General features: G+C 37.6%; 1 pseudogene; it reads left to right on the top strand.

Annotated features, from left to right (window-relative positions):
- Positions 1-591: 591 nt before the first annotated feature.
- Positions 592-692, top strand: LOC127490846 (U6 spliceosomal RNA; annotated as a pseudogene).
- The last annotated feature ends 9,457 nt before the right edge of the window (positions 693-10,149 follow it).

Below are 10,149 nucleotides of genomic sequence, written 5' to 3'. Positions count from 1 at the left end.
TAAGAGGAGGCTAGATAAATGTTAAAGCTTTTAGAGAATAGAAATTTTGGAAAAAATTTCACAGGATCCTACCATCTACAGTACCTTCCATCAGGCTGGATATTAATCTTTTTGGAACATGGGAGAGAGCAAACCTCTTTGTCTGTGAGTTTCAGGTCATGTGGAACTTGGTGGGAGAGAGAATAGCAAGAAATTATTAAATGAGTAAAATGTTCTCACGATTGAGGAGAGGCAACAATTTATCCAATATTGTAAATTGAATATGATGATATGACAAGGAAAACTTGTGAAATGAACATAAAATGTTGACTGAAACAATTTACATTCAACATGCTATATGATTCAATTCATAAAAGCTTGAAATCAAGCACAGATAATCTATAGTGATAGAAGTCAGAATGATGGGCTGTTTCTAGGGAGGAAAAGGGCACAGGATCAAGAGGAGGCAGAAGTGGAGTTCTAGAATGTGGCAATAATCCTGATATCTACCGGAGAATTTTCTTTGTAGTAATCGTTGAGTTGCAGATTTATTTACTGCATTTTATATATGAATTATATCTTATAATCAATGAGCTTTAAAAACATCTAAAAGGGCTTACGTTGGTGGCACATATACTAAAAGTAGAAAAATACAGATTAGTGTGACCTCTGCAAAAGATGACACACAAATTTAAGAAGCATATCACATTTTTCCCATAAACCCTGTAAATTGAGGTACCTGCAGACATGGATTACAATGTAAGAAGGTAGCTGGACACTATGTTACAGTGCCCACTAGGAACCAAAGCTAACATAGCCTACCCAACTGACATCACACATTTCTGGGAGAAAGTATTTTACTCTGACAGGTACTTCATAAAATTGGTGGAGGCCAGATGAGCAAATGTCAGTGCAGGCATAAAAGAAGCATATGACAACAACATAACACAAGGGCTCAAAAGGAATACAATAACTCTCTAGCAAGATACTCCAAAGAAAATGAAATCAACAATTGCCTGAAAGTAAGTTCAAACTAAGCACTTAGGGACACTTAATGACATATAAGAGGGTAGGAAAAGATGATTCCATAAAATTAGAAATATACATCATATAAGAATTAAAAATTCAGTAAAGAGATGAAGATCATAAAAGAATCAAACAGAAATATTGGATCTAAAAACCTCAATAAATGAAATAAAAAATACTAAATGAGACCCTGAACAATTTACTATATCAAGCTTAAAAAAAGAATTTCTCAAGCTTAAAATAGGCCTTTTGAAATAATTCAGACACACACACACAAAGAAAATATAAAAGAATGAAGAAATCCAACAAGATTTATGGAAGACAATTAAACAAGCACTTATTTGTATTATAGCTGGGCCAGAGAAGAAAAAAAAAAGAGAAAAAGGCATGGAAAATCCTATTCAACAAAACAAAAGCTGAAAATTTTTGAAATACTGGGACATTAAGGGCCAGGAAACTTAAAAATCCCTAATATATATAACACAACAGGATTCTTATAAAGGATATTATGCACAAACTGTCAAAAGCATAAGAATAGATGGAAAGAGAATTTTTAAGAAAGAGAAAAGCACACATTAATAAAAGGAAATTCCATTAGATTAGCAAAAGATGTTTCAGCAGAAACAATACAGGAAAGGAGAGAATGAAGTAATATATATTCCTGCCAATCAACAACAATACAGAAAGCCATCCTTCAGAAATGAAGGATGAAAAAATAAAACTTTTCCAAAAACAAGCAAAAACTAATGGGATCCACCAATGCCAACCCAGCATTAGAAGAAATGCTTAAGGGATCCCTACACTAGCAAAAGAATGATAACTACCATCATGAACACACACAAAGTAAAAAAGATATAAATGGAAAAGGTATACAAAGAAGAGAAAAGAACTGTCTTATCAACACAGAAAACAATCAAAGCACAAAGATAAACAACAAAAAGGAACAAATGATATGCGAAACAGCAAAAAAAAATCTAAAAAATGCTAAGAGTATGTCGTTACAGATCAATAACAACTTTGACTATAAATGGATTAAATTCTGAAATTAAAACATTTAGATTAACTACACTGATTGAAAAAGGCAAAAATAATATCTTGATATCTACAAGAAACTCACTTCAACAATAAACACACAGAGATTGAAACTGAAGGGATGAAAGAAGACATAATATGCAGACACTCAAATTGAACAGTAGTAATAAAACTTAAAGTAAATAACATACACTTTAAATCAAAACTTTAAAAGGACAATCAAAATAGAGTGAATGATAAAGAGATCAATAAGAGTTTTTAAAAAAGCAAATTTATATGTAGTCAATATTGGAGTACCAAATTATGTAAAGCTAAAATCATTAGATCTATCTGTGAGTGAGATCCCAGTAGAAAGAACGGAGCCATCAAAGAAGGAGGTACCTTCCTCTGAAGGGAGGAGAGAACTTCCACTTTGACTATGACCCTGTCAGAATAAGATCGAAGTCGGCGAACTCAAAAGGCTTCCATAGCCTTGGCAGCTCATGACTAGAGCTTAGGGAGATTACTGATGCCATAAACAAGAGTGTCAAATTGTTAAGTCAACAACAGGAGTCACTGTGTACTTACTCCTCATGTGGGATCTCTGTCCTTAATGTGTTGTCCAATGTGAAGTAATGTTATAACTAGTACTCAAACAGTATTTTACACTTTATGTTCTGTGTGGGTGCAAACTGATGAAATCTTTACTTAATATATACTAAATCGATCTTTTGTATATAAAGATAATTGAAAATGAATCTTGATGTGAATGGAATGGGAGAGGGAATGGGAGAGGGAACGGGAGATGGGAGGGGTGCGAGTTGAGGGAAGATATGGCAGGGGGGAGCCATTGTAGTCCATAAACTGTACTTTGGAAATTTATATTTACTAAATAAAAGTTAAAAAAATAAAAATTGCTAAAAGAGAAGATTTTAAATATTTTCACAATAAAATGTGAGGTAATAAGTCAAAAAAATCATTAGATCTAGAGACAGATTCCAATAAAAAAAGGAGGACTTCAACATCCTACTTTCAGCAACATACAGATCATCCAGATAAAAACTCAACAAAGAGACATCAGAGTTAAACTATTCTATACACCAAACACACCTAAAAGACATTTACAGGGACCAGTGCTGTGGCATAGTGGGTAAAGCCGCTGCCTGCATTGCCAGCATTTCATATGGGTGCAGGTTCAAGTCTCGGCTGTTCCACTTCCAATCCAGCTTGTTCGAGACACGATTGCTCCACTTCTGATCCAGCTCTCTGGTATGGCCTGGGAAAGCAGTAGAAGATGACCCAAGTCCTTGGGCCCCTGTACCTGTGTGAGAGACCCAGAAGAAGCTCCTGATCCTGGCTTCGGATAGGCCTAACTCCAGTTGTTACGGCCAATTGGAGAGTGAAACAGCGGATGGAAGATCTCTCTCTCTCTCTCTCTCTCTCTCTCTCTCTCTCCCCCCCCCCCACCTCTACCTCTCTACCTCTGTATCTCTCTACCTCTCTCTACCTCTCCTTCTCTATTTCAAATAAAATCTTTAGAAAAGAAAAACACTTACAGAACATTTCATCCAAGAATCACAGATCACACATTTCTTCTCATAAGCACATATGGGATCACATGTTATGCCATAAAACAAATCTTAACAAACTGAAAATCACAGTAGGTTCTTCTCTGACTACAATGCAATGAAACAGAGGAACATCGTAAATTATACAAATGCATAGAAATTAAAAATATTATAGCACATAATCGATTGATATCAAAAAGGCAAATTCAAAAATTTTTGAAACAATTGAAAATGCAAATACAACATTACAAAATATATGATATAGCAAAATCAGTATCGGAGGAGCATGTATAGCAATAAGCACCTGTATCAAAAGGAAGATTTCAAATAAAACAAACTGCCAAGGAACTAGAACAGCAAAAGAAGTAAAACTCAAAACTGTAAGAAGTAAAAATGCAATGATCAGAGCAGAAATAAATGAATTAAGCTTGAAAAACTACAATTTGTTTCAAAAGGGTGAAGACAATCTGCATGACGGGAGAAAATATTTGAAAACTGTTCATCTGAAAAGGGATTAATATCCAGAGTACCCTCAAAATGCAAAATGTGAATAATCCAATTAAAAATCTGGCACATCATCTGATTAGACATTTCTCAATAGATATACAAATGATGAACAAAGAAAAGAAAAAACCCACCATCACTAATCATCAGGGAAATCCAAAACAACACCATAATAAGATATCATCTCACCCTAGGTAGAATGGCTATTACCCAAAAATAATCAAACAAAAAAATTACAAATACTTGTAAGGATGCCAAGAAAGGGAGATTTCTGGTTTTGTTTTTAAATATTTCTTTTCAGAAGGGTAAAAAGACAGATATAGAAAAAAAAAAAAGCTCTTATCAGCACACTGACTCCCCAGATTCCTGCAGCAGCCTCACCAGGGCCAAATCAAAGCCAGCAGCCAGGAGCTCTACTGAAGTCTCTCACAGGTGGCAGAGGAGTTCAAAGTTTCCCAATTCCCTGATTTGATGATCACACATTTTAAACACTACCAAATTATCAAATTATATCCTATAAATATATAGAATTATCATATATCAATTAACATTTTAAATAAAAACAAAAATTTTGTAAACTTCCTTTGCTTACTTGGTCAGCTCTCACACTCCCCTGAACCTGGCCCATCAGGTATATTACATACAGGGCTAAAAAGTCTGTTTTCCAGATGAAATATACAGCTGTTGTCTAACTCAAATAAGACATGATTGGGGCTAGAACTGAGTCAGAGAAGGAACAATAATGAAATAGGATCATATTACAAGTCGATTCAAAGATACACTTACTGCGGCCGGAACCACGGCTCACTAGGCTAATCCTCCTCCTGTGGCACTGGCATTCCGGGTTCTAGTCCCGGTCGGGGCGCTGGATTCTGTCCCGGTTGCCCCTCTTCCAGGACAGCTCTCTGCTATGGCCCGGGAGTGCAGTGGGGGATGGCCCAAGTGCTTGGGCTCTGCACCTGCATGGGAGACCAGGATAAGCACCTGGCTCCTGGCTTCGGATCAGCGCAGTGCGCTAGCCGCAGCACACCGCCGTGGCGGCCATTGGAGGGTGAACCAACGGCAAAGGAAGACCTTTCTCTCTGTCTCTCTCACTGTCCACTCTTCCTGTCAAAAAAAAAAAATACACTTACTGGAACTTTGTAACCAATTACAATGGGGTTATGGTAATTTTCAAATTACTCTGAGATAGTAGTTCTTTTTCTAGGCCATGTTACATGCCAAGTTAGAAATGTACATATAAGCAAAAACATCCTTTGTCAAGAATATATCCAATTTTGCTGTGTTCTTGTCTTAACTGAAAAAAAAATAAAATAAAAAATAAAACACACACACACACACAAAGACACTGTCAACACAACACTTACAAATGCTTTGGCAAAGGCTAGGTAGTGTTCAAAAGAGTTTTTGCTCATTCTGGTTCTGACCTCCATGTATGCCAATTTAGTACTGGGTTGACATTGTGACATGAATACCTGGGATAAATGCAAATGTGAAACTAAGGGAAGATGCATCTGAGGAGGTCATTGATAGAATAAATACAGGGAAAAACTCTAAACAGGCAATGCAGTCCCCCTAAAATATTACTTCACTTTATAGCTAACGGTCCTTATTATAGAAATCCACTTCACGATAAGCTCTTGTCCTGACGGTTGATGTACAATGTAATACTTTATCCATTTTAGTATTTTTTTTTTGTTCTAGTACCATTGGTTGAACTCTGTAATTAACACACAATTATTCTTAGGTGTTTAAATTTTAACTGAAAAGTGATCCCTGTTAGGAATTTGGAAAACATTATGCTGAGTGAAATAAGCCAATCCCAAAGGGACAAATACCATATGTTCTCCCTGATAGGTGACAACTAACTGAGCACCAAAAAGGAAACCTGTTAAAGTGAAATGAACACTATGAGAAACAGTGACTTGATCAGCCCTTGCCTTGACTGTTGATGAACAACTTAATATGTTATCCCTCTCAGTATTTTTTTGTTTGTTCTACTTAACACTTTTGGTTGAATACTGTAATCAATACACAATTCTTCTTAAGTGCTAAAACTTAACTGAAAAATGATCGCTGTTAAATATAAGAGTGGGAATAAGAGAGGGAAGAGATGTGCAATTTGGGACATGCTCAAGCTGACTTACCTCAAACAGTAGAGTTAGAAACATACCAGGGGATTCCAATTCAATCCCATCAAGGTGGCATGTACCAATGCCATCTCACTAGTCCCAGTGATCAATTTATGTTCACAATTGATCATAATGATAGGACTAAGAACCAAAGGGATCACATAAACAAGAATAGTGTCTGCAAATACTAGCTGATAGAATAAAAAAGGGAGAGAATGATCCAACATGGGAAGTGAGATACACAGCAGACTCATAGAATGGCAGATGTCCTAAACAGCACTCTGGCCTCAGAATCAGCCCTTAAGGCATGCGGATCCAGCTGAAAAGCCCATGAGAGTACTTCAGGCATGGAAAGCCAAGACACTCTGGGGAAAAAAAAAAAAACCTAAATGAAAGATCTCCACGAGTGAGATCCCAGTGGAAAGAACGGGTCATCAAAGAAGGAGGTACCTTTCTCTGAAGGGAGGAGAGAACTTCCACTTTGACCATGGCCTTGTCTAAATATGATCAGAGTCGGTGAACTCAGGGGGCTTCCATAGCCTTGGCAGCTCATGACAAGAGCCTAGGGTGATTATTGATGCCATAAACAAGAATGTCAATTTGTTAAGTCAACAACAGGAGTCACTCCTCATGTAGGATCTCTGTCCTTAGTGTGCTGTACATTGAGATTTAATGCTATAACTAGTACTCAAACAGTATTTTTCACTTTATGTTTCTGTGTGGGAGCAAACTGTTGAAATCTTTACTTAATGTATGCTAAACCAATCTTCTGTATATAAAGAGAATCGAAAATGAATCTTGATGTGAATGGAAGGGGAGAGGGAGTGGGAAAGGGGAGGGTTGCGGGTGGGAGGGACGGTATGGGGGGGAAGCCATTGTAATCCATAAGCTGTACTTTGGAAATTTATATTCATTAAATAAAAGTTAAAAAAAATCCACTTCATGCTAAAGAATTTCCTTCTTTTGGAATTTTCTTTAAAAATCCAAATATTCATGAAAGATATAGCTATCACATATCACTTTCAATGTCAAATTAAAATACACATGCATAACATTTTCTGGAAATTAAAGTTAATTTAAATATGTATAAGGCCAGTGACACAGCAAATGTAAACTATGATCTCTAACTCAGACATCAGGAAATAGAAATTACAAAAATTTTTACAATGCTCAACTCTTTTAATTTATTTCCAGGATTCTTTAAGTGATTTATCTGAAGAATTCAGATTAAAGAGTGAATGTTGCCATCTTCCTGGGATTATTTGCACAATCGTAGAAGTCAGGGGATGCCAATAAATTGTTTTCATTTTCCACTCATAAAAATATGCAGTAAACCCTTAACTCATTGGAAATAACTTCTGAGAAGTCACATTATACTCATATAAAGATAAGAAATAAGTATCAGACTAGTTTGTATACTTACAAACTAAAATATATTGACAAAATCTCCAAAGGGATCTTCAACTTCCACAGAGACAGAATAAAAATGTACCAAATTTTGGAGAATAAAGCAGTGGTTGCAAAACTTTTCATCATGTTATAACCAGCTAAGGAGCTCTTGAAACTCCCAATACCAGATAATAGCTAATGCCAATTAAGTCAGAATGCCTGGCATGAGAGCTAGGCATTAATATTTTTAAAGAAACCCATGTCATGTCTTAAAATGTATAGAAAAATTTTAAAGCCACTAGAGTAAGGTAACAGTTATATATCCACCACATCTGTTTATGAAATATTAGAAGGTGCACATTAAAATTTAGTTTGGGAAGAGGATAAGAATAATTCCCTGAAAACTTTGTCCCATTAACTCATGATTCTTCCACCAACCTATTTACTTTATAATCCTATCTGGGTTTGCAGAGGCAGCGAGAAGAAAAAGAAAAATTAAGACCATCTGGGTTTGCAGAGGCAGCGAGAAGAAAAAGAAAAATTAAGACCAGGGGAATATCGTAGAATTTCTCATCATTCAGAATTAGGGAGATCTGAGGAATATAACTCTGACTTCCTTAATAATAACCACAGGTCATACTGTATTTTTTTAAGACTTATCTATTTATTTGAATGCACAGTTACCCAGAGAGAGGATAGGCGGATAGAGAGAGAAAGGGGTCTTCTATCCATTGGTTCATTCCCCAGTTGGCCGCAATGGCTGAAGCTGCACCGATCCAAATCCAGGAGCCAGGAGCTGCTTCCGGATCTCCCACGCGGGTGCAGGGGCCCAAGGACTTGGGTCATCTTCTACTGCTTTCCCAGGCCATAGCAGAGAGCTGGATCAGAAGTGGAGCAGTCAGGTCTCAAACCAGTGCCTACATGGGATGCCGGTGCTTCAGGCCAGGGCAATAACCCAATGTGCCACAGCGCCGGCCCCTCATATTATATATAACACTCAGGATGGACATTTCTTCCATCTCACCTTACTTCTAGACCCAGGCAACCAGACTGAGCTCAAGATGAGGCTTCCTACCTCTAATGGCTTCCTACCAAGTTTATCACGCACTCTGAACATGAGTTCAGAAGAGACACGATTAATAGTGAATGTATTGAGCCATTCTTTCCTTCTTGGTACACCCTAGGGTCTAGATCCCCTTCATCTTCTCAGGATCATGAGTTTAACGTAAGTCATCTGTTGTCTTCATGGTGCTTTTGAATCTTTTATGTATTTTTTGTCTTATCAACTGACAATGCCAAATGAGTTTCTAATTTTTTTCATCTTTGACACTTTGCCCTCAGTTAACTATAATTAACTACTATTGCAATGTCGCTCCCCGTCTTCGTGGAGGAGCGACACAGGACCCTGCGCTGTTCTTTCGTCTGCTCGGCCCTCCCCGGGTTTGCTGCTGGTTCTTCCCGGGTTGGCTGCTGGTCCTTCCCGGGTTGGCTACCGTCCCTTCCACCTCCGTGGAAGGGCGGTTCCCCCTGTCACATTCCCCACTTCCGCAGGGGAGCGGCACACCGCCGGCCGGCCCTCTCGGGGGCTGCACAGGTGTTCCCCTTAGATGTTCCTGGTGCATGCCGTCTCTCTCCTCCTTTATAGTCCTCCTCCGCCAATCCTAACTCGGCTGCCCACACGCCGAGTACGCTGCTCTCCTCCAATCAGGAGCAGGTCCTACTGCCTATTGGTTGAACTGGAGGCAGCTGTGCAGAAGCCGTCTCTCCCTTCTCAGCGCCATATTGTGGGAGAGCAGATACATAGAATAAGTCTTAATTCCAGTAACTCAGTCCAGTCCGGGTTGTTCCCCACATTGCAATACAAATGTCTCTCAAACAGATTCTTTGTTGCTGCCAACTGGGGAGTGAATAAGCAGATGGAAGATGTCTATCTCTGTAACTCTGCCTTTCAAATAAACAAAATAAAGCTTTTTTTAAACAGGTAAAACATACTTTTTTGATGAAAAATTAGCTATAAAAAGAATGAACTTCTATCATTTGCCTCGAAATGGTTGCAACTGGAGGATATTCACCAGGTTGACTGAAATAAGCCAGACACAGCAATACAAATTTTTCCTATTCTCCCATAAGAAAAACTCCCATGTAAGAGCTAAAAAAATAAATTAAAAAAAAAGTAAGAAAGAAATGCCTGTGTGTATCAATTTTGCTACAAACTTTGTTTTGAATCTTTCTCCAAAAAATCGTTAGGAATTGTATACTACTATAGTTTTGATGATCCATGACTATCTTGAAGTTTACTGTAGACTGGTAAGGTTGGCATTCTTTCATCTGATGGCCCTTGCCTGTGTTCCCGCTGAACTGTGGCCTTTTGACTTGTTTTTTTGAACTCTTTATTTAGTGGAGCATTAAGCCTTGGATTCTAATATAAATTGAAAACACGTTATCTCAAAAATAAAAAATAAATAAAAAGCAGACTTCAGCTGAACAATTGATAAAATGTCAAGCAAAGATGAACAAATATAGATCATGCTGCACAGAAA

The sequence above is a fragment of the Oryctolagus cuniculus genome, chromosome 6 (genome assembly GCF_964237555.1).
Source record: "Oryctolagus cuniculus chromosome 6, mOryCun1.1, whole genome shotgun sequence".
Classification (NCBI taxonomy): Eukaryota; Metazoa; Chordata; class Mammalia; order Lagomorpha; family Leporidae; genus Oryctolagus; species Oryctolagus cuniculus.
This window is presented reverse-complemented; position numbering and strand designations above follow the sequence as displayed.